Source organism: Myotis myotis, unplaced genomic scaffold (genome assembly GCF_014108235.1).
Source record: "Myotis myotis isolate mMyoMyo1 unplaced genomic scaffold, mMyoMyo1.p scaffold_m19_p_18, whole genome shotgun sequence".
NCBI classification, from domain to species: Eukaryota; Metazoa; Chordata; class Mammalia; order Chiroptera; family Vespertilionidae; genus Myotis; species Myotis myotis.
Window position 1 is genome coordinate 32,999,253 of NW_023416322.1, and position 21,841 is coordinate 33,021,093.

The window sequence follows — 21,841 nt, forward strand, 5'->3', positions numbered from 1 at the left end:
GGATTCTGAGAATCAAATCAATGATTTGAAATATGAGGAAGCAAAAAACACTCAACCAGAAGAGCAAAAAGAAACAGAATCCAAAAATATGAAGATAGTGTAAGGAGCCTCTGGGAAAACTTCAAGCGCACCAACATCTGAATTATGGGGGTGCCAGAAGAAGAGAGAGAGCAAGATATTGAAAACCTACTTGAAAAAATAATGACAGAAAACTTCCCCTACGTGGTGAAAGGAAATAGACTTACAAATCCAGGAAGCACAGAGTCCCAAACAAGAGGAATCCAAAGAGGACCACACCAAGACACATCATAATTAAAATGCCAAGGGCTAAAGACAAAGAGAAAATCCTAAAAGCAGCAAGAGAAAGCAGTTAGTTATCTACAAGGGAATGCCCATACGACTGTCAGCTGATTTCTCAATAGAAACTATGCAGGCCGGAAGAGAGTGGCAAGAAATATTCAAAGTGATGAATAGTAAGGACCTACAACCAAGATTACTCTACTCAGCAAAGCTATCATTTAGAATTGAAGATCAGATGAAGAACTTCTTTTCTTTTTCAGACAAGAAAAAGCTAAAGGAGTTCATCACCATCATACCAGTATTATATGAATTGTTGAAGGAGATTCTTTAAGAAGAGGAAGAAAAAGAAAAAGATCAAAATATGAACAACAAAATGGCAACAAATATATACCTATCAACAATTGAATCTAAAAATCAAAATAAATGAATAAGAAATCTAATGAACAGAATAAACTGGTGAATAAAATAGAATCAGAGGTATGGAAATGGAACAGACTGATGATTCTCAGAGGAAAGGGGGTGGAAGGGCGGGAAGAGATTAAACAAAGATCTTATAGGCATTACCTATGGACACAGACAATAAGGTAGCGAAGGCCCGGGGTAGGGTGGGAACCGGGTGGAGGAGGGCAGTGGGGGGGAAAGGGGGACATCTGTAATAATCTCAATAAAGATTTTTTTAAAAAAAGAAAGTCAGTTAAGAAAAAAGAATGCATCTTCATTCTATTTCATAAGTCAAAGGCCTAGGGTTACTGATGACACCATCTCTGTTTCTTCAATTCTCTTTGAGTAATTAAGACAAATTACTTGCCTAGGAGAACAGGGGTGCTCTTGTAGTCAACTTGCAGGCTGGTTGAAATGGCACAAGCCCTAACAGAAGTTCATTGCCAGGTTGCACTTGTGAGTTAAGTGGTTACCAAATGTTGTGCCTTAAAGAGTTCCAGGTGGGATCATGTCTCCAGGGTATCTGCACACTGACCTCTGCTCTCAGAGTAATTTAAAATCCTTACACCCTGCTGGGTCTTCCCCACTGTGATTCATGGTTTGGCGTGTAATAAAGGGGTGATGAATCATGCCCTCTCTCCGATTTGCTGCTGCTTCTACTGAGTGATTTGAAATATAGTTGTTTTATTTATTTATTTTTAAATATGTATTTTTTATTGATTTTAGAGAGGAAGGGAAAGGGAGAGAGAGATAGAAACATAAATGATGAGAGAGAATCATTGATTGGCTGCCTCCTGCACTCCCCACACTGGGGATCCAGCCTACAACTTGGGCATGTGCCCTGAAGGAATCAAACCATGACCTCCTGGTTCATGCTTTGGTGCTCAGTCACTGAGCCATGCTGGTCAGACTGAAATACAGTTGTTTTAGATGATTATCAAGCCCAGCAATTTAGGTACTACACTATTGCTATTAAGACTGAAAATCAAAAGCCTTCCAAAAATATCATAACTGTGTATCTAGAAATTACTCATGAGAAAATACAAAATAGTTAATTTGCTTATCAAATATGTAAAAAACACCCACAAGTTAAGCATAGAAAATACACAGAAATTCCAGGTTCAATATAAATATTGTGTCAGCCAGACCACGCTATCCCCAACCTGAGCTCTCTGCCCCAGCTGATGTCTGCCTCTTGCGGATGCAGCCCTGCGCAATCCTTGGGCCAATGAGAGCCAGATGTCATTCCAATTCTTTCTCCAGAGGAGAGTGGAAAAATCAGGAAATGCCTTATTCGTAGCCCGGTTCCCAGCACTAAGCCCAATACCTGGCACAGTGCCTGGTCTATAAAGAACACTCAGTCAATATTGATTAAGTGAACAAATAGGCCGCCACCCCCATAGCCAGTATCTAGTATGATTTGGGATGGATTTAGCCTCTTGAAGCTCCTTATATGCATTAATCTTGTTTCCCTGCCTGCCTCTCACCATGTGTGGCTGACTATCCCAGCTGACCCTTTGATCCCGTCACCTGGCCCTGGTTTCCTTCCCAAACTGCCCGGGATAATCATAGGATAGTCTGCAGCGCCAGCTGTAGTGGAAAGTGGGGCAGGCCAGACCTTCTTACTTGGGTCCAACGATTCCTTTTCCCTAAGCCAGGCCTGTTTCCAGGGTTTCTTATGTTGCCTGGGAACCTTGTGATTAACAACCCTGAGTCCTAACATTGAGAATCCCCTCTCCCCAAGGCTCTGCTCTGCTTCCTGACTCATTCTTTGGACACTACTGCCAGAATCTTCTCCAGGTTATGACTCAACGTTGACTCTTTTGGCCATAAGGTATTTTACTCTCATCTGTTTTGTGATTGAAATCCAAGTATGAGATCTACATTAATGTATTTTTACCAAAGATTTGCTCAATGCTCCAAAGACTTGAATTTACTTGGTCTGTTCTGTTCTTGGTTTTCAAACAGCCAATCTACTCTTTCTGAAAGAAATTGAAGTTACCTCCCTGTTAGAAGAAATCCTCCTGTCCTCATTTGATTTTATGGGCTGCTTCTAGTATGTGCTGAATTCTGTCTCTCATTTCTAATCAATCTTTACAGTTTCTTTCCTTTCCATTTCTTTCTTTCTTTCTTTCTTTTTTCTGTTCCCATTTCTACCATATCAATTAAGGCTTGTGTTACCTCTTGCCTCAGTTATAGCAATACCTCCTACATGACCTTCTTACTTTTTATACCAGTTCATACTGGCCTCAGCCCTTATTATCTGTGGGGCCTGAAGCAAGTTGCTTTTTCTCTAATCCTTGGTTTCCTCTTCTGTCTAATAGGCATATTCTAGTACATGCCTTGTAGTGGTATGATAAATGTACGCAAATGTTCTGTGTTCCCCCAGGCTATAAATCCAGGTGCTAATTAAAAATCTTAATAGTTCTCATCCTCTCTCAAATATTTCGGGAGACCCACAATACGGATGAACTCAGTGACTACTGAATACTCTGTGCCAGTCACTGATCTGGGTTCTGGGGAGACCGTATAAACACATAGACCTGGACACTGCTCTCATGGTGATAAGTGCAACGGGGAGAAAATTGGGGTGGGTTGTACAAGGGAGTGGGGAAGGGGGTGTTCAGTTTTATACAGGGTGGTCTAATCGAAAAGGTATTGTTTGTGCAAAGCCATTAGTGGGCAGATCTTACCTGTGTTCTTGAATCAGTCATACCATCATTTATTTTTGCAATTAGCTTAGCCAGAAACCATGATGCTGGCTCTGGCAGCACCACGGTGAGCTGGAAGCCCACACCAGTGCCTCCTATGGAGCCCTACATTGTTCTGCTAGTCAACAATGCTTGAGAAAAACAGGAAGTAAGAGAGCCTATTTTTTCAGCACTAGCACTCAAGGTAAAGTAATTACTGAACTGATGTCAGCTACGTTACCTTGCTGCCAAGTTAGACGAAGACTTTTTCTGTCACCACAGCTGACCCCGTGGTGCTGGTTTTGTGGGAAATTTAGGGCTGACTATCCCTGTGATGCTTGTCAGCATCCTCTTTCAAAGTGCAAACGGAAAAGCTCTCTTCTGGGTGCTCCTCTCAGTTACCCCTGCCCCCACCAATAGGCCCTAAGGCATTGCAGAGTTTCATAAAATGGTTCTTTCTATTACACAGAGGTCCTTCTTTGTTTTCTTCTCGAAGACACATACAGGGAAGCTGAGCAAGGCCCTGCCCCATGACAGCCAGACTGGCCATAGCCTTCCAGGACTGAGGTTGACCATTGCAGACTTCTTCCTCAGCAAGCTATGTGCTCCCTGGGGGCCCCATACACCTCCCTACAATCTACCTACCTCTGGAACTCCCCCCAGACATATCTATCCATGACTGAAACCCTACTGCAGCCAGGATTTGAGTTCTCTCCCCCAGCAAACTTCTGAGTACCCTTATAAATCAATGGATGCCAATCATTGCTTGAGGGGGAAGGATATTGTCTTGCTTTTACATCAAAGACATATCTGTCTTAATTCTGGCTCAGCTGGGCCTTTGTATTACACAGTGACTAGAAACACTCTTTATAAAGTGACTGCATGATTCTTCTATAGAGTAGATGCTCAAAAACTAGTAGCTATCATAATTATCTGGGTAGTTGGATTGTGGAAAATAATAAATTTATTCTTTATAATTTTTATTTTTTCAAAACGCTTTACAAAATTATGTATCATATATTCAGAAGCAAATTCTTAAAATTAACACAACTCTTGACACATAGCTGTTTTCTTCCCCTCGTTTTTCATCTAAACTTTTCAGAAGAGGAGTCTTATACTCACTCTTTCCACTTCCTCAACTTGCTTCTATCTGGTTTCACCAACCATCCCTCTAAAATTGCTCTCACCGAAGCCACCAACTATTTCTTAATGTCATTCCCTCAGGAATATGTTAGTGGGCTGGGAAGGGTAGGCACCCTTAAGTAAATGATAACATGGAGCAGATTAGACTTTGAGGCAAGAGGGCAAGAAGTGAGACCATTTCATCCAAGCTAAAAGCATGAGCCAGGGCCAAATCTGAATCCAAACACTCACCTTGTCCCAGAGTCAAGTAGTCTAGTTAGGGGTCAACTCACCTAAGTAGAAGAGGGAGTCCAGAAACAGGCCAACTTCAAACAGGTAACAAGCTGACAAATCAAGGTAGTCCCAGAGGAAGAGTGCAAGGCAATGGCAGGCCAAGAGGAATTCCACACTCAGCAAGTTACCAGCTGCATTTGGCTGGCTCTCCTGGGAATGCCTGATGAAAAGTCCTCATCTACAAAGTCACTGTTCAGAGATGAGAGATGGGCTCCCAGGAGCACTCCTATACTGGATATGTCAACAAAGTGCCTGCCACACCCAACTTCCTCTTCAAGATGAAACTGCCCCACCCACAGCCCCCTGTTCTGAGAAGCAGAGCTAGGTTGTTCTTTAGCCAGGGATGGCTCCTGATTGGACCAGGGATTGGCCTTTGACATGAGTGCTGCCCCTCCAAAAACCAGGGCAAAAATGGAAAAGATGAGTTAAATCAGCTTCAAAAGATGAGGTCAATCAGATTCTCTCCTTCTGGGATTTGAATTGAGAAACATGGAGATAATGAGGTAGCCAGCCATGAAAACTGAAGTTGCAATGGAGTAGGAGCCATGGAGGACTATGGTCAGACAAACCAAAGCTCTGATGAGGCAGAGCAGTAAGATAAGACAGCAGAATTTATAAATAAGCAGCAAGTATGCAGAAGAGAAAAATACATGAAGTGTAAACAGAATTCGTTAGTTGGAATAGGATAGGAAAAAGCAAACCTGCAAAGAGTAGTTGAGAAATGGCATACCACTGTCATGAAGATCTACTAAAGCTACTTTCCTGCCATCCAGATATACTAAAGTCCCTGTGTCTTCATCAGGCCAAACCCAACTTCCTGGGTTCCCTTGCTAATGTTTGTTGGGCTAATGTTTGTTAATGAGGTAGGTGGTTGTAGATGTTTGGTATCTGTCACTGAACAAAACAGGAAAATAGTTATAACAAATCTCTCATTTCTTCAGGTAGGATCTCAGTTTCAAAGGGCCAAATTAAAGTGTGCCTTCATTCTTTCCCATAGTCTCATTGGCGTGGTCAGCCATAGTGTCATAATGAGTCTGCTCCCTCTTGGGAACACAACTCATGTTTATTCCTTCGTCATCATTGGGGGGATGGTTGCATAATCAGGAGGAGAGAAAAGGTTAGAAGCTGAGAGATTGGACATTGAGGAAGGCAGCTAATGTATGAGTGGGCAGCAGAATGGCTGGATGCCCAAGCTTTAAATTAACTGAGGCTCAAAATTTGGCTCGATTACTTACTCATTATTCTTCGGTGAGTCAGTTTTCTCAGCTATAAACTGTAGGTAAAAATAGTATCCTCATTGCACTGTTGTAGGATTCAGTGAGAAAATATATGCAAAGCATTTAGCCCATAGTAACGATAGTTGTTGCTGGTGGTATTATCAACAATCCTCTAGCTTGTGCTTGGGGGACAATTAGATGGCATCCTGTACTCAAACCTTCTCTCTGTACCAGAGCATGGTACATTTATCAAAGTTCCTTCAGTTAGTGCACATCTTCCCAAGTCCTATCTAGCTGCAGAAGTATCAATAGTGTCGGGAAGAAGTGGTGCTCAAAAGTGTAAGGATGAAAACCATTGTTGCACAGGAAAGCAATTGTGGGAGGAGGGAAACAATAAATTCTGAAATCAAAGTCTGTGGCAGCGACACTAGCCAGAGCAGCCAGCTGTGTGGGAGAGGGAGAAGAATACAGGGGTGGTGGGCAGGTGGACGTAGACCTGATAGGTCCAAAGGCTCTGGTTGGAAAGCAGTGCTTTGACAGACCATGGAAGTAGGAACTCTCTTTTACCCCTCAGGATACAGTGACTGGAGTGGATGGAGGAGTAATACAGGGAGGGAAGCATGCCATCTTTATGGAGCTGTCACTGCCAGGACAGTCAGGACTGGGCAGGAGGGCAGACCGAGATGAAAGTCCCAGAGATGGAGTGCTGGAAGCACATGCAGATCATGAGTCACAGCTGCTCTTCAGGAAGCCCGGGTTATCTTTGCTTGAGGTCTAAGTGTTGTCATGGTAGTGTACCAGACACATGTGTCGAGAGGGCCATGGATTGTGTTTTGGTAGCAGAACAGATGGGAAGCTGAGCTGATGCTGCATTCAGGCCTTCCTGACGGGATGCACACCACGCTGCTCATACAGAGACCTTCCCGGTATTTTTACTCCTCTCAGGGATGACTCCAATACTCAAGCCAGAGTGTCCCCGGGGTGAGTCCCTCTGCTGCCCCTTGTCAGGCTTAGAATATCGGCCATTGCTCTGTGGTTCTGTTGCTGCCTGTGTAGCCGATGGAGCACCTGAGTGAGGCACATGAGGTGAGCCACCTGCATAGCATGAGCTGAGCTTCCAGGCTTGTTCAAGGCCACTGCAGACTAAGGTCACTGTCTTGCCTTAGAGCCTTTAGCCCTTGAAGACTTCTTGACAGCAAGCCGCTCTCCTTCCCAAACAGGGATGATAAAGGACAGGGCAGGGCTCCTCCTCAGCCAGGATGGCCCCTCCACAGCTATCCCAGCACCAGTCCCAACAGTGTAAAGTGGAACCAAGTTGGGAGCAGGCTGCCTAGAGTTGGCACACAGGTTAAGAGGATATACCAGCCGTGGGCAAACTACGGCCCGCGGGCCAGAACCAGCCCGTTTGAAATGAATAAAACTAAAAAAAAAAAAAAAAAGACCGTACCCTTTTATGTAATGATGTTTACTTTGAATTTATATTAGTTCACACTAACACTCCATCCATGCTTTTGTTCCGGCCCTCCGGTCCAGTTTAAGAACCCATTGTGGCCCTCGAGTCAAAAAGTTTGCCCACCTCTGGGATATACTCTGGAGCTGGACTGCCCACACTCAAATCTCAGCTTTTACTTCTTAGCAACTTTTAACCTGTGAACTTAGAGGAATTACTCTCCCTCTCTGTCTCAGTTTCCTCATCTGTAAAACAGCATAATAACAGCACATATCTCATAGCATTATTAGCAGCATTACATTTGTTACTGTAAGTCAAGTCATTGCCAGGGTGCCTGGAACTCAGTAAGTTCCTGCTAATGCTACACTGGAGCAAAGGTGAAGGGAGTCTGAGTTGCCTGAGAAATGGTGTCAACCTCAGCACATCAGACCAACTTCCTTCTCTTTTTTAGGAGGTCAGGAGGTCATTACTGGGTCAGCTGCACAGAAAATAACAAGTTGCTATCAAGCATATCTTGGGATGTCTAGGTGTCCTCAAATGACCAAGGGTTCTGTTAGTCCAGAATCATAGACACTTTGCTACAGTAAACTTGATCCAGAAATGCCACACATTTCTGGAGACTGTGTTGGAGGTGCTAATGCTTCAGGAAACCCAGGACTGTTGGACTAGAGCAGTGGTCGGCAAACTCATTAGTCAACAGAGCCAAATATCACCAGTACAACGATTGAAATGTCTTTTGAGAGCCAACTTTTTTAAACTTAAACTATATAGGTAGGTACTTGTTATTAACTTAATTAGGGTACTCCTAAGGCTTAGGAAGAGCCACACTCAAGAGGCCAAAGAGCCGCATGTGGCTCGCGAGCCACAGTTTGCCAGACACGGGACTAGAGGATTGCCTGAGGCATAGTTGGGCATGTTATGTGTGGAAGTTTTCAAGAGTGTTTACGACGCAGTTGAAGAAGTACAAAACCATCCCCTAGAAAATCATGCAGGATACTAGCATTTAGTGCTGCCACGGGTCAAGAGGCATCATGGTCTCCACAAACTGTCCAGACATCCTAGAAAGTAGTCTTTCACTCCTTTATCTTCTAAATGCAGCCAGTGAACAGAAAACAAGGTTATAGGAACTGAGAAGGTCTAATTTCACGGGCACCCAGAGCTGGCCCAGAAGGAGCATGAGGAGACCAGACAGGATCAGGCCCCCAATAGTCCTAGCAGAGGCCAAGTTCTCTGCTTTTCTCCTTCACAAAGTGCCCCAATGCCTTTCTGGGAGAAGTGGAGGCTCAGTGGATCCCAAGGCCTATGAATTCCTCCTGAGTCTCAGGTTATGGGGGTTGCCAGATAAAACATAGGACACCTAGTTGAATTTGAAATGAACAATGAATAATTTTTTTTAGTATAAGCATATCCCAAATGTTGTGTAGCACATACTTATACTAAAAAAAGTATTGGTTGTTTATCTGAAATTCAAATGTCACTGGGTTTCTTGTATTTTTACTTAATAAATCTTGTAACCCTCGCTGGGGGTGGGGTGTAGTCGTGGAAGGGTGATGGATACGTACAGCCTTCAACTGAATGTGAAGAGCCAAGATGCTAGAGGATTCTGGTGCTCTCACCTTAGAGGAGCCCCTAATACCGGCTCATTCAGTTCAAGTCGCTGGGAGTGAAGCAGGTCTGGACACTTACACACTTGAATGCTGCAGTTGGCCACTCCGTGGACATCAGAGGCTCTTGCCAGTTCATTGTGGCTATGAGAAAGTGTCCGTGGTGCCATAGTGTGGCTTTTCCAGCATACATGAGATGTCCTCTTGTCCCCAAATATAAGTCTTGTATCTTTATAAACTGCTGGAGCTGAATTAAAACGCATGGCCACTGGGAGGACGACCTCAAGACAGAGATCCTGCTTGACAACAGGCATGGCAAAACTTGGCAAGGTCTGACCAGCAACCTGCGATCTCAAAGCCAGCAGCCCCACTGTCAGTAGTTTGCCACATCTACAGAGCACATACAGCAGCCACCATCTGAGACCACACCCCTCATTTCCCTTCTGGAAGCGGAGTTGCTGAGAAACAGCAGGAGACACAGCCTGACCTCACTCCCTCAGGTAGGAGTAGGTAGTTACCAAAAGTAGGGATGTGGTGTAAGGCTGCATTTCCTAAGCTGAGAGAGCAGTCCAGAACCTCAGACATGTACACACAGGTAGAATCCAGAAGCCAGGTCACAAAGACCTACCTAAACAGGTGAAAACATCAAGACAGTCTCTGGAGACAGAGGTCAAAGAGAGTGAGCCAGCAACAGGCCAATGTTTCCAAAGTCAGCACATGACTAGCCATCTGTGGTTCATTTTTTTTTTTTTTACAAGACACCTCATGTTCATTGATCAAAAATAAAACTGGTCCTTGCTCCTTCTCAACCTCCTCCCCTTCTCTATTCTCTACCTCAGTTGTTGGCACTATCATTCATCAGTCACCCACGCTGGAATCCTGGAAATCATCCTTAACTCCTGTCTTTTCCTTGACACTTGCCAACTATCTCTGCTCATCATCAAATCAAACATTAGAATCTGACAATTTTGCCTCTTTAACTCTTTCACTTTATATTCTTCTCCTATTTCTTTCTTTCTTTTTAAATCCTCACCAGAGGATATGTTTGTTTTTTTATTGATGAGAGAGAGAGAGAGGGAAGGAGGGAGAGAAAGAGGGCGGGGGAGGGAGAAAAACATTGATGTGAGAGAGAAACATTGATTGTTTGCCTCCTGTACACACCTTGACTGGGGATCAAACCTGCAATATAGTTATGTGCCCTGACCAGGAACTGAACCCACAGCTTTTTGGTGTACAGGATGATGCTCCAACCAACTGAGCCACCTGGCTATGGCTCTTCCCTCACTTCTTGATAAAAAATATCTTGACAAGGTAGTAATTCAAAGCCAAGGCCCTTTGACAAAGCCATGACATTGGTGGCAAAGACAGATTCCTGTGGTAGATTATATTATTGTTCAGAATATGCACATCCCTGCCATGGGGCCTATAGGAGAAATATACATCTCTGCCCCATTGGCATCTGACTTGGCTATCGACTTGTATTGGCCAATGGAATGGGAGCATATTTGACATGTGCCAATTCTGACCAGTTATGAGCAATTCTGAACAGAAACTGTGAGTTAGCATATGGTTCCACCATTTCCCTTTTCCCCTGCTGTGACACCACTATGTCCCCAATACAGTCTGCTCCTTCAACCTAAACCCCAAATACAAAAGATAAAACAGGGCAGCAGCCAATACATGGTATACACACAACATGAACAGGAAATAAATCTTTTTATTGTTAGAATATTGGGATCATTTGTCACTGCATCATAAATTAGCCTAAACTGATTGATACAACTCCTTCCAGGATTGTTCATAGAGTATTTGAAGCTAATGCACAGTGATATGGAAATCAGTGAGTCATAATGATGTAAGGCACAGTATTCTCCAACATAGTAAGAAAACTACATGTGCTATCAAGAATCAAAGATACTTCACACGTGAAAATGCTTCTTCTGGTCAGAGTTCTATTTGGCAAAGTAAATGTTTACCATTTTGAAGATGTCAGTAGCTATAGAAGTTTCTAAAAGAGGCCAACAAAATCAGACTTTAAAAAAAATCTGTCGTGTGCATACATAATGGGAGAGGGGACAAAATAAGAGCTGACTGAACTGAGAGAGATCAAGGATTCACAGAGTTGCATGCTGAAAGGAAATGGCATTGCTGCGAATTTATTTATGACCTACTTCAACACATTAGAAGAAATGTCAGCAATCTGAGGGTTGGTAACAAAATTTGACAGAAAAACAACTTCAATTTTCTAACCCACCACAAGGCCCAAATCAGCCTGACCATTTCTAGGCACACATCTTTGCTCGGCAATAACAGTAACAAAAACAATAGGTAATAACAAATGGTCACATATGTTAAACAGTTTTAACAGCAATCAGTGTTCAACAGAACATACTTTGTAGTTCCATGTGGCAAATTTGTGTATTAACCGGGCTCTTCAAGAGCCTAACATAGTCTTGACGTAACACTAAACACTCAATACTTGACATTAAAGCAGTTTCTAAACCTCAGCATATTGATAGGTGAGAACAGATAGTTCTTTGTTGTGGGGCCTGCTCTGGGCCTTGTAGGATGTTTAGCAGCATCCTTGGCCTTACCCATTAGATGCCAGGAGCACCCCCACCGTTGTGACAACCAAAACATGTCTCCCAACATTTTTGTCAAATGTCCCTGAGGTGTCTTCCTGCTCTAAAGGAAGGACTCCGTTGTGGGGAAATGAGAAACCATGGCACATGAAACTTTTGAGTGGACAGGCCTTTTGGTTTATCCAGTGAGTTCAGTTAGTTAGCTCTTCACTTTGCTTCTAAGTCAAGCCAACTCTGCCCCCATTCCTAGTAACAGCTGTTTGATTGAGACCCTATTATAGACCATAAACATAATTTGCATCGTAAGTAGAGCATGGAGATGAAGCACTTGGCTTTGGTGCCAGATAGGCTGGGTTAGAATCCTGGCTCTGCTACGTGTTTGCTGTGTGACCTGGGGTAAGTTTCTTTACCTCTCTGCCATTTTTTCCTCATCTATAAAGTGAAATAGTATAGCATGTATGAAATAACACAGGGTTGTGAGACTTCAATGAGTCAATGCTCGTAAGAACTGAGCCTTGGGTGTGGGAAACAGTCAGTAGAGATTTACGGTTACTCTTAACCTTGACAACAACCCTGCAACTTAAACAATATTATCTCCATGTTATCTACGTGGAAGCGAAGACCATAGGGCCCCCAATCACACAGCTGCTGAGTTAGTTTGCCACAAGAAGAGGAATCATGATTCAAACCCCAGGACTGAAGTGTGTGTCACTACACCCCCGCGTGGGTGAAGACTGGTTAAACCTGGGAGGATGAGTTCTCTTTCAGGGATAAAATTGGAACTTGTCCACTCAGCTCGTTGTCTTTGCGTGGAGTGATGGAAAGACACACTGAGCAGAGACAGAAAACAGCCTTGGCTCACTAGTTGTGAGAAGTGGGGCCAGTCACTCGAAGATCCTGAAGCTGTTTACTCATCTGCAAAATGGACACAAAAACATCTCTGTGTTCTTCACGGGTGGTGGTCAGAGTGATGTGAGAAAAGGGCAGCAGAGCACTCGGCAAATGTAAGAGCAGAAGGTGACACTCGCAGCTCTGAGCTGCCCTTGGTCGTGTCATTCGTCAGGCCTCACGTGCACACGGCGGGCACGGGCTGGGCCTTCTCCCTCCAGGTCCAGGGTGGGCAGTCTGGAAGGCGACCCCACCATAGAGGCAGCAGCTGCTGCTTATCTGGAGTTAGTCAGCCACCCAGACAGATGAGGTGTCCGCGGCGACCTTCCTGCCTCAGTGACTGTGGGAACTCGGGGCTTCCCAAGGCCAGGGGGTGGGAACGTAAACAATATGGGCCCTGCCAAAGCTCCAGCCTCACCTCCTTCTCTGTTGCCCTCACCTGGGAGGAGGCTCGAGGGATCATCCAGGCACCACTGCCACCGAGGGTGCGAGGGTGTGGAGGGAAAACAGCCGGGCTCTGGGGTGCCTGGGTGGCTTCACCTCCTGGCACACTCCTGATCTCCGAAGAGGTGGGTGGACACTTCCTCCAAAAGTCCCACCACCAGGGGCCTTTGCTGTCAACACGGCAGTCAGAAATCTATCAACCCGGCGGAAGCTCCTCCTCTCCTGGCCCCTCAGCAGGTTTATCTCTGTGTTCCCTAGGCTGCTTCCCGGTCAGTCATCTGTAAAGACCAGGGAGTTCCAGTCTCTTTCTAGCAAAAGGCAGCAAACAAGAGGCAGTGTGGCAGAAACGGCTCCTTCCCGGCCCCTTTCATTTGTGTGCAGAGGGCTCGGCCTAGCCACGGGCCCCTCGGGACGACACCTCTGCTCTGCTTTGCATTGATTTTCTTCTCCTGTGTGTTGGAGTCTTTCTTCTCAACTCCTCTCAGTCGCCTGCTCTCCATCCCCTCACTCCTCCATCAGCACCTCTCCGAGGGGCTCTGGCAAAGTGGGAAAGCAATTTTAAGTCCATGTCTTCCCTCTTTGTTCCCAGTCTTCTTCCTCTCCAGCCTTCTATTGCTCTGCAGTTAACTAATGTGCCAGAAGCCGTAGGGTGTCAGGGATACCTCAACCAGCAAGCAAGATAAATGTGGTGGCTTCTTGTTGCTTACAGTCCAACTGGGAAGGTAGCTTTTGGACAAGTATTCTCAAGAAAACAAGATGGTTGGGGTGCTTATATCAGTGGGTGCAAACCCACCCTAGGCTCAGGAAAGCCTCCTTGAAGAGATGTTGGGGCTGAGCCTGAAAGCATGAGCGGTACTTGGGTAAAGGATTGGGGAAAGATGGGAAGGAACGGGGGCAATGTATGTGAAGGTGCTGAGGGAAGACAGCATTTGCAAAACCCAAAACGAATGGTATAGTGACTTGTGGTGCATGACCTGGGCCGCACCCTCCCCTACACACTTCTGCCTGCTCACCCACCGTAAAACCTGTTGTGGACGCTTTCTTTGAGGCTCTGCCTTTCTCCTCCCATGACTGCAATCTCGACCGATAATTTCCTAAAGTGGGTTTGGAGTCTGGAGACTTCGATTCTTACCCAAATTCTACCGCTTAACTGGACAACCTGAGCAACTGACTTAGCTTCTCTGAGCTGTAGTTCCTCGTTAGTAATATGGGCTAGGAATGTGCCAGTAGTAATATTGAACAATGTTTACTCAGTGTCAGCCCCCAGTGCTTAGTGCTTACTGTATAGTTTATTGCATTTAATCCTCATAAACATCATGAGGGAGGTAATATTTTTATCCCTTTCAACCCTTCTCAAGGAGTTTTTGGGAAGTCTCAGTGCAACACAATCACACATGTGCTTTGTCAACATTAAGGGTTAAAACAAAACCGAAATGACATGACCACAGTGTTCAACAAGTGCATATGATGAAATGACTAACTTCATTTGTTGAATGTCCCAATTCTGGGCTATATGTAATGAAAGGAGGCTCAACATCTTTCATGTCTGCCTCCCAAGCAAACTAAGAAAAAAGCAGTAGCAAGAATGAAAAATGTGGTCATCACCAAAGAGCTCACTACACGTAGTGCCAAACCGTGGACGGGAGAATTCCACAGATGTGACCCCAAACCTCTGAAGCTTGCAGTCTGATGACCACCGCTGTCTGGAACACACATTCAGATAACAGAGTTCAAGTTCAGAATCAGCTCCTGAAGAGACACTGAGGTCACAGCAAACTTACTGCGCCCCAAGGGTGAGGGTCTCTTAGGAGGATGAATGAGCTGGGAGACATTCATAAGTTCATAGCAGAATTCAAGGCTGGGGCTGAAGCCAGGGGCATCTAAGTCTCTTGTAATTCTCCTCGGTACTTGTCTCTGTACTTTCTCCCTGTATCACAGCATTTCTTTATTCCAAACCCCAATTCTGGGAAATTATTTATACACATGCTATATGCACTGATGTAATAATGACAGATCCTTACATTGTCAATTTCTGAAAACGTGCATGTGTATCACAAGCTAATATGAATATGTGTGTGTGTGTGTGTGTGTGTGTGTGTGTGTGTGTGTGTGTGTGTGTTGATATATGTGGGTATGTGTGAATGGCTCCTACATTCCACACTCCCCCACTGGGCAAGAAGTGGTGCTGGCTCCCCCCGCATCCCCCACCCCCCTCCCACCACCACCAAGCAGCCACCCCCCACCACCACCACCACCAAGCAGCCACCCCCCACCACCACCACCACCAAGCAGCCAATGTGGGTGAAGTCACACCAAAAACAAATGAGGTGAAAGAGGATAACTGTGGTTTGATGCTCACAGATGGGATGATAAGCAATGAATAAGAAAGTCAATGAGCTGAACATGGCTTGCATGCAGAGACCTCCTAGGGATTACACCGCCTGTAAATGATTATGGAACACAGTTGTTTAAACTCCTTCAAGTGCTTTGAGCTTTAATATCCATTTCCTCCTCACAGTAGAGGGCATCTATCTTAGAGGTTAGAGCACTTTCTGGGTTCAAATCCCAGTTCCAGCAGGTTCTGCCTCTTAGTAGCTGAATAATATTGGGCAAGTCACAGTGTCTCTATACCTCTGTTTCTTCACCTCTAATATGGGGAGAGTACTGTCTACCTCATGGAGCTCTTGTAAGGGGAAAGGAAAAGAAAATGTGGTGGGTGTTTTGCGATCAATATTTAGCGAATGACTACTGGGATGGTGTTTTACAAGTGACAACACAGATGCCCAGAGAAGACAACTTCCTTTTCTGGGTCCCCCCCAGTTTATTTAGTAGCAACGCCAGGGCAGCAGGCAGGCATCCCATCTCTGGCCCACAGCTCTTTCTACTCAACCACGTGGAGCACCCATCCCACACTGAAATAATTTTCAGGTTACAAGTGATTTTTCATGCATAACCTCTTTAATTTGTGCTTCCCTGCCAAGCCCGCACACGAGCAAGCTCATCACTCTAAAGAAAAATGTTTATGTAGGACCTTCTGGAAAATTTGTCTAGATCTGGGGTGGCCTGAGGAGACCCAAAGGGACGTGTAAGAGAGTGAAAAAAAAAAGACAGGGTGTCACACACCCTTCCCTTGTGGACATGTAGATTATTTACTTTGTGGATTGATGTGACACAATCTGTAATCCCAGTTGGCTACGCTCTGCCACTTCCCTGCTCCATCAGTGGGTGTGTGCTCAAACAATGTGAACTCCAGAAAGAAACGCAACACCCGGGAAATAAGTCTGCTCTTTTCACCTCTCACCCCACTCCAGCCTCCTCCCCGCTTTTTCTGTCATCCCCCTCAAGCTTTAGAAAACCAGAGATCAACACATTTTCAATTATCTTTGCTCAACCCCCATTCTGAAAACAGCAGAAAGACAGCAGGCCTGGGGGTCAGGAAGCCAGGGGCGCTGATCCAGGTGACATTGTTCACTGTGGGCTTCAGACAAGTTCGATCAGTTTCTCAGGCTTTGGTTCCTTATCTGTAGTGTGAAAAGCGCAATGACCAAGTGCCTGCTTTGTGCCAAGTGCCTTCAATTGGGTTACTTTAGTCTTTTAAAATCTGAATTTATGCAAATGAGAAAATATAGGGGCAGCGAGGCTAAGTAAATTTATTCCAGGCCCAGGAAACAGAGAGGAATCTGAGCTGAAATTTGAACCCAGATACATTCCAAATTTTATCTTGTCCTAGTAATCCATTACAATCAATAATGCTCCTTTCTATGCTAATATGCTGTTCTGTGAACACAGTTAATCAATAGTTGGCTGGGTTTGTTACAGTGAGTCATTCCTCCATGGCTTGGAGTCTTAGGCTGAGTAGGCAGAGGCTGCAAGGAGATTTACCACACCCCTCATTTGGTCAGCTATCACATCAACTATACACCCTAATAGTATAAGAAGTAGTTTCCTCGCCATCAGTTGAAATTTGATACTTACCTTTATCTTAAATATATCTTCCAATAAGGAAAACATTTCCTGGAAGCCCTTCCTTTATCTTTCCTTGGAAGCTTAATGTTTATATAATTGACTTTACCTTCAACTATTGGAGACTGTTCATTAACAAAGCAAAGATATTTCACATTTATATAAGAGATTCTAACCAATCTAGCATCAGAGTAGTAAGAAGGGTATTTGATTCCTGGGAAGGGGTGGATGAGAGTATTGGTGAGGAGCACAGTTTCCAGCTACTCACCATTGTAACAGAGATTTGTCCTTCCCCTTCTTATTCTCAGGTGTCTCTGAAGTTATACTCAAATAGGAACTTAACATGTCTCAACTGTCACTTCACTGCATAATGGCTGGAAGAGGGAGATATAGGGAGTGTACCCCACTCTCTGGGAGGAGAGACAGGAATACTAAATGTTACCTATTCCTTTGGTAGTCAACCAGATATATCATGGAGCCTATTTTCTTCACATAGTTACACTGTCCAAAGGTAAAGGTGATGTTTGTTTTATTTTGTTGTTGCATCCTAAGGTTAGTCCAGTGCCTAATGTATAGTAGGTGCTGAATAAACATGTTAAATGAACATGATAAGGCAGGTCAATAGGGAAGATGATTGGGGAAACCTAGGCCATCACTAGATTAAATGTAAGTTAGAAATTTAAATCTACCAGAAACATATAATATCAGCTCCTTGAGAGTGGTGACCATATTTTAATCATCTTTGTGTTCCCTAGGATTCAGCCTTGTATAATAGGGGCTCAACCATTTCTATGGAATTGAATCATCTTTAGGGACTCCAATGATTGTGTAGTAAAACCATTCTAGAAGATAATATGTTGGAAGGATAAATGGTTAAGTGATTTGCAGGTGATAATGTAAGGACAATAACAACAATCACAATCAGACTTGGTGGTGCTGGAAGACAAGGATGCTCCTGGGAAGGAATGATGCTAGTGCCGGTGGGACTGTAACAAGTGGTCCAGGAAAGGGCTGTGATGCCCGAGTCCTCTCTCTGCTGCTCCATGAGGCCAAAGTGAGTCCATTCACATAGGCACTTTAGGGAAAGTGAATCCCCAACACTCCACTCAGTCTTGCCCCCATCATCTCCTAATTGTCTTTTTCCCTATTTACATATACAGCCACTTACTGGGCACACAGCCCTTGGATGAATTCCAGAGTCTTCCCTCCTGAACTCAGTACCACATCCCTCTTCTCCAATGACAACTTTTCTCCAAAAGGGTAGAAGGGGCGCTTTTCACTAAACCCATGGCTCCTCTCCTTGCCCTCTCCTCCTAAAGACGGCCATGCTCAGTGATTCCAAGGTTATTCTCCTTTCTACACCGTGGTTGCCATCACTGATGACTTCTACTAACGAGGAGAAAAACATACTTTTTCATCTTTAGTGGGACACCTCCTCTGGCTAAGAGGGCATCTCATTATGTAAGAATTACAGCAGATGGAGAAGAGAGGATTTAGTGATGCTTCCAAGATGTGTGGTTGTGGGTCAACCTAGATGTTGACTCAAAGTTGGCGTGAATAGGAATAAATTAATGGTTTTGGTGTGTGTGTGGAGGGGGGGAGGTGAGTTGGTCTCTTTTCAAGTCTGGAAGGAGCAGTATTCTACATAGATGAATAAGACAGACAGGAAATATTCTGGAATGGAGCAAGAATGTGGGAAACATTTGGATGAGAACACAGACGAAAGAAATGCAGAGCTTTAAAGTCCTCGTTGAAGATTTGGGAACATAACAATAACTAACATTATCCACCCAGCATTTTTCTTAGTTCTTTACATATATAGGGTGTCCCAAAAAAATGTATATATGCTTTAAATAATTATTAATTCCAATGGGTTAAATCTAAAAAGAAAGAAACATCAATTGAGCTGTTAAGCATGTATACATTTTTGGGAACACCCTGTATTACTCTATATAATCTTCACAACAAGTCTATGAGGTAGTTATTAGTATTATCCCTACTTTACAGAATAGGACACCAAGGCAAAGAAGTATGGAGTAATTTGCCCAGGGCCACATACAACTGAGTGGTAAAGAAAGCTGGAATTCCAAGCTGAAGTTCTGTTCTCAACTAACATTCATTCAGTACTAACTATGCACTTGGTCATATGCTTTAGTCTAGCTCTGGGGTGACCCTGGGAGACCTAAAGAGCTGTAAGTGACAGAAAAACATATCCTGTCACAGCCCCTTCAGTTGCCAACATGTAGATTGTTTACATTGTGGGTTGATTTGCTTTGTGATTTGTACGACACAGTCTGTAAGCCCTGGGTTTTCTTTACACATATCGTTCCCACAAAATATTTGTATGTACACATGGGAAGTGTGTATATGTTGTGGTATTTATGTACTCAAACACAATTTACCAAACAGTCTTCAAGATCATGCCTCACTCTTATCTCTAGTATTTAGCATGGTTTCCATTATATTTCTCCAAGGAAACTTTACAGGCAGTGAAAGTGGCTTGGAGGAGGTCAATGGCTTGAGCAAGGTCACAGGTCAAGTTAGCGGCATTTGGCTTAAATCAGGATCAATAACCTCCGTCCCTCCAGCCTGATCCTTGGAGGGTCGGCCTGTCCTGGGGCTTGGAACGCATTCCAAATTGGGTAATCTGGTGCACGCTGCCTGCCTGAAATTCCCCTTGTGGTTTTGCTCACATCTGGTGTTTTTCACTTCTCTTTCTAAACACGTGCTTTGATCCTACTGCTGCTACAGCAGAAAGATGTCCATGGTTCCAAGGAGCACAGCTAACTTAGAGAGAGGTGAAAGATCCTCCTCTCAAAGGGACTTCTAAAAATAAACAGTATCAGAGCCTCGCCTTGTCATGCTTGACACACTTCCCGGAAACCCCCAGATGTAGAGACATCTACGCAGTCTCTCCACAGCCCCCAAACCTCTCATGGGCCTGGACTCCAGCCCCCTCTCCCCTCCCTAGCTCCTCTCAAATGCTTGACAGGTTTGAAATCTTGTGCCATTGCTTCCTCTTTGACTCTCAGAGTGCACAGGATGGCAAGTGGTTAAATGTCTTCCATAAGAATACTGTGGTCAGAATTCTCTCTCACACACTGAGCTGAGAACCATGTATATTCACTGCCAGAAAAGCCTTATCTACAACTAGCTTTCTTGTTGTATTTATTTTATCAAACTTTGTTATTCATTCTGCCCCTTACCTTATCGTAGTAAGTCTGTTTCGTAATTATATACGTATTTTTTCATTATAATGAAAAATTTTAGGGAAATAGAGAATAAGGAAAAAAATCCCACAATCTTGGTACTCTAACATAGCCATTCTTAATTATGTGGTTTGTTGTCTTCTGGTCTCATTTTCCTTATATGCATGTGAGTATATGTTCTGTTTATTTATTTTTACATAGTCAGCATCATAATTTACATGCAATTTTTATATGCTCTTTTTTTCACTATTACCATTATATTGTAAATGTTTTCTCATGTTGCTACATAATCTTGCAGATATAAAGGAAAGGGGAAATGTAGGTTTTGGCAAAGGGACCAGGCAAAAGCCATCAGTGACCTCCAATAAAAGAATGGATTGTGACAGGCATTTGTGGGGACCCAAATCTTCCCTAAATTGCTGGGATTTGGGATGGGAATATAGAAGACATAGCTAAGTACAAAGAAGCAAAACAACCCTGATTTTTGAAAAGCAAAGATTAATTTGAAGTCACAAATGGCTAAATTCAAGATTCAAGACAATGAACCCTCCCTTGTTGAGATAAGTCAGAGGCAAGGCTGAATGTTTGGGTAGCATCTACCTAAACAGTTTCCAGAAAAGAACATCTTATCCCAGGTATGGCCCAAAAGAGGGATGTTTGGAAAACACCCCTCCTTGGGAAAGAACATCTTCCCATGGGCTGTGGAAAGTTAGAAGTAAGTTATGTTGCTCGCTCCGTTTCCAGAGGGCTTTTGGAGAAGACATGATGGGGGAGGGCATTCTTCATATTAGAGGGAACTGTTTGCTTCCTGATGGTGTTTTCTACTTTATCTTGGTGCCTCTTTCCCTTCCAGTTGCCCGTCCGGACAGCCACCCCAATCTAAGACATACTACCCCAAATGGATTAAGTCATCCTCCTTCCACCAGTCTTCCTCCAGCCAACCTTTCAATCCAACCCCTCTTGCTTATCTTTGCTGACGCTCCCAAGCCCAAAGTGTCTAGCCAGCTCCCTCCTGCCATTTCACTCTCCACCTTCAGCCTCACCACGCAGAGGCCAGGGCTGAGCAGCAGCCACTTCCCTGCTTAGCAGCCCTGGGGAAGCCTTCGTTTAAGAACCAAGTGAGCCCTGAATGATGAATGCCCAGTTTTACTTCTTTGGAGCTGCTCTCCTGACTCTAGGGACACTAGCTGACCTACTATGTGTCAGCCACTTGAATCCTTATAAGAATGCTGAAGATTGTTATGGCTCTTCTCAAATTACAGCTGAGGAAGCTGGAGCCCGGGATTTGTCTATGTAATAATACATAATACTTTAGAGATGGGAGAGAATTCAGAAAATACCCAGAAGTGCAGAAAAAAAGTACAAAGCAACATCACCCATCATTCACCCTCCCAAAAGACCCACTGTTAACTTATTTGTAAACTGTTATTTCCTTTAAGTTGTGTGTGTGTGTGAGGGGAGAGGGAGGGAGAGAGCAGGATATTCATGACATAGATGGGTTTGGGATTATACTATTTCTATTAGTTCACTAGGCAGGCACAATAATGCACCACAAACTGAGTGGCTTAAACAACAGAAACTTATTGTCTCAGGTCCTAGAGGCTGGACGTCTAAGATCAGGGTGTTGGCAGGGTTGG

The 21,841-nt window shown here is 44.1% G+C and overlaps 1 long non-coding RNA gene across 2 annotated transcripts in view; it reads left to right on the forward strand.

The window, feature by feature from the left end:
• Positions 1-21,841, forward strand: part of LOC118673436 — a 64,942-nt gene that overhangs the window by 29,869 nt on the left and 13,232 nt on the right. For both annotated transcript variants that reach the window (XR_004973370.1, XR_004973371.1), the window contains exon 2: positions 2,486-2,575. This is a non-coding gene — a long non-coding RNA (uncharacterized LOC118673436). The remainder of the gene's footprint in view (positions 1-2,485; positions 2,576-21,841) is intronic.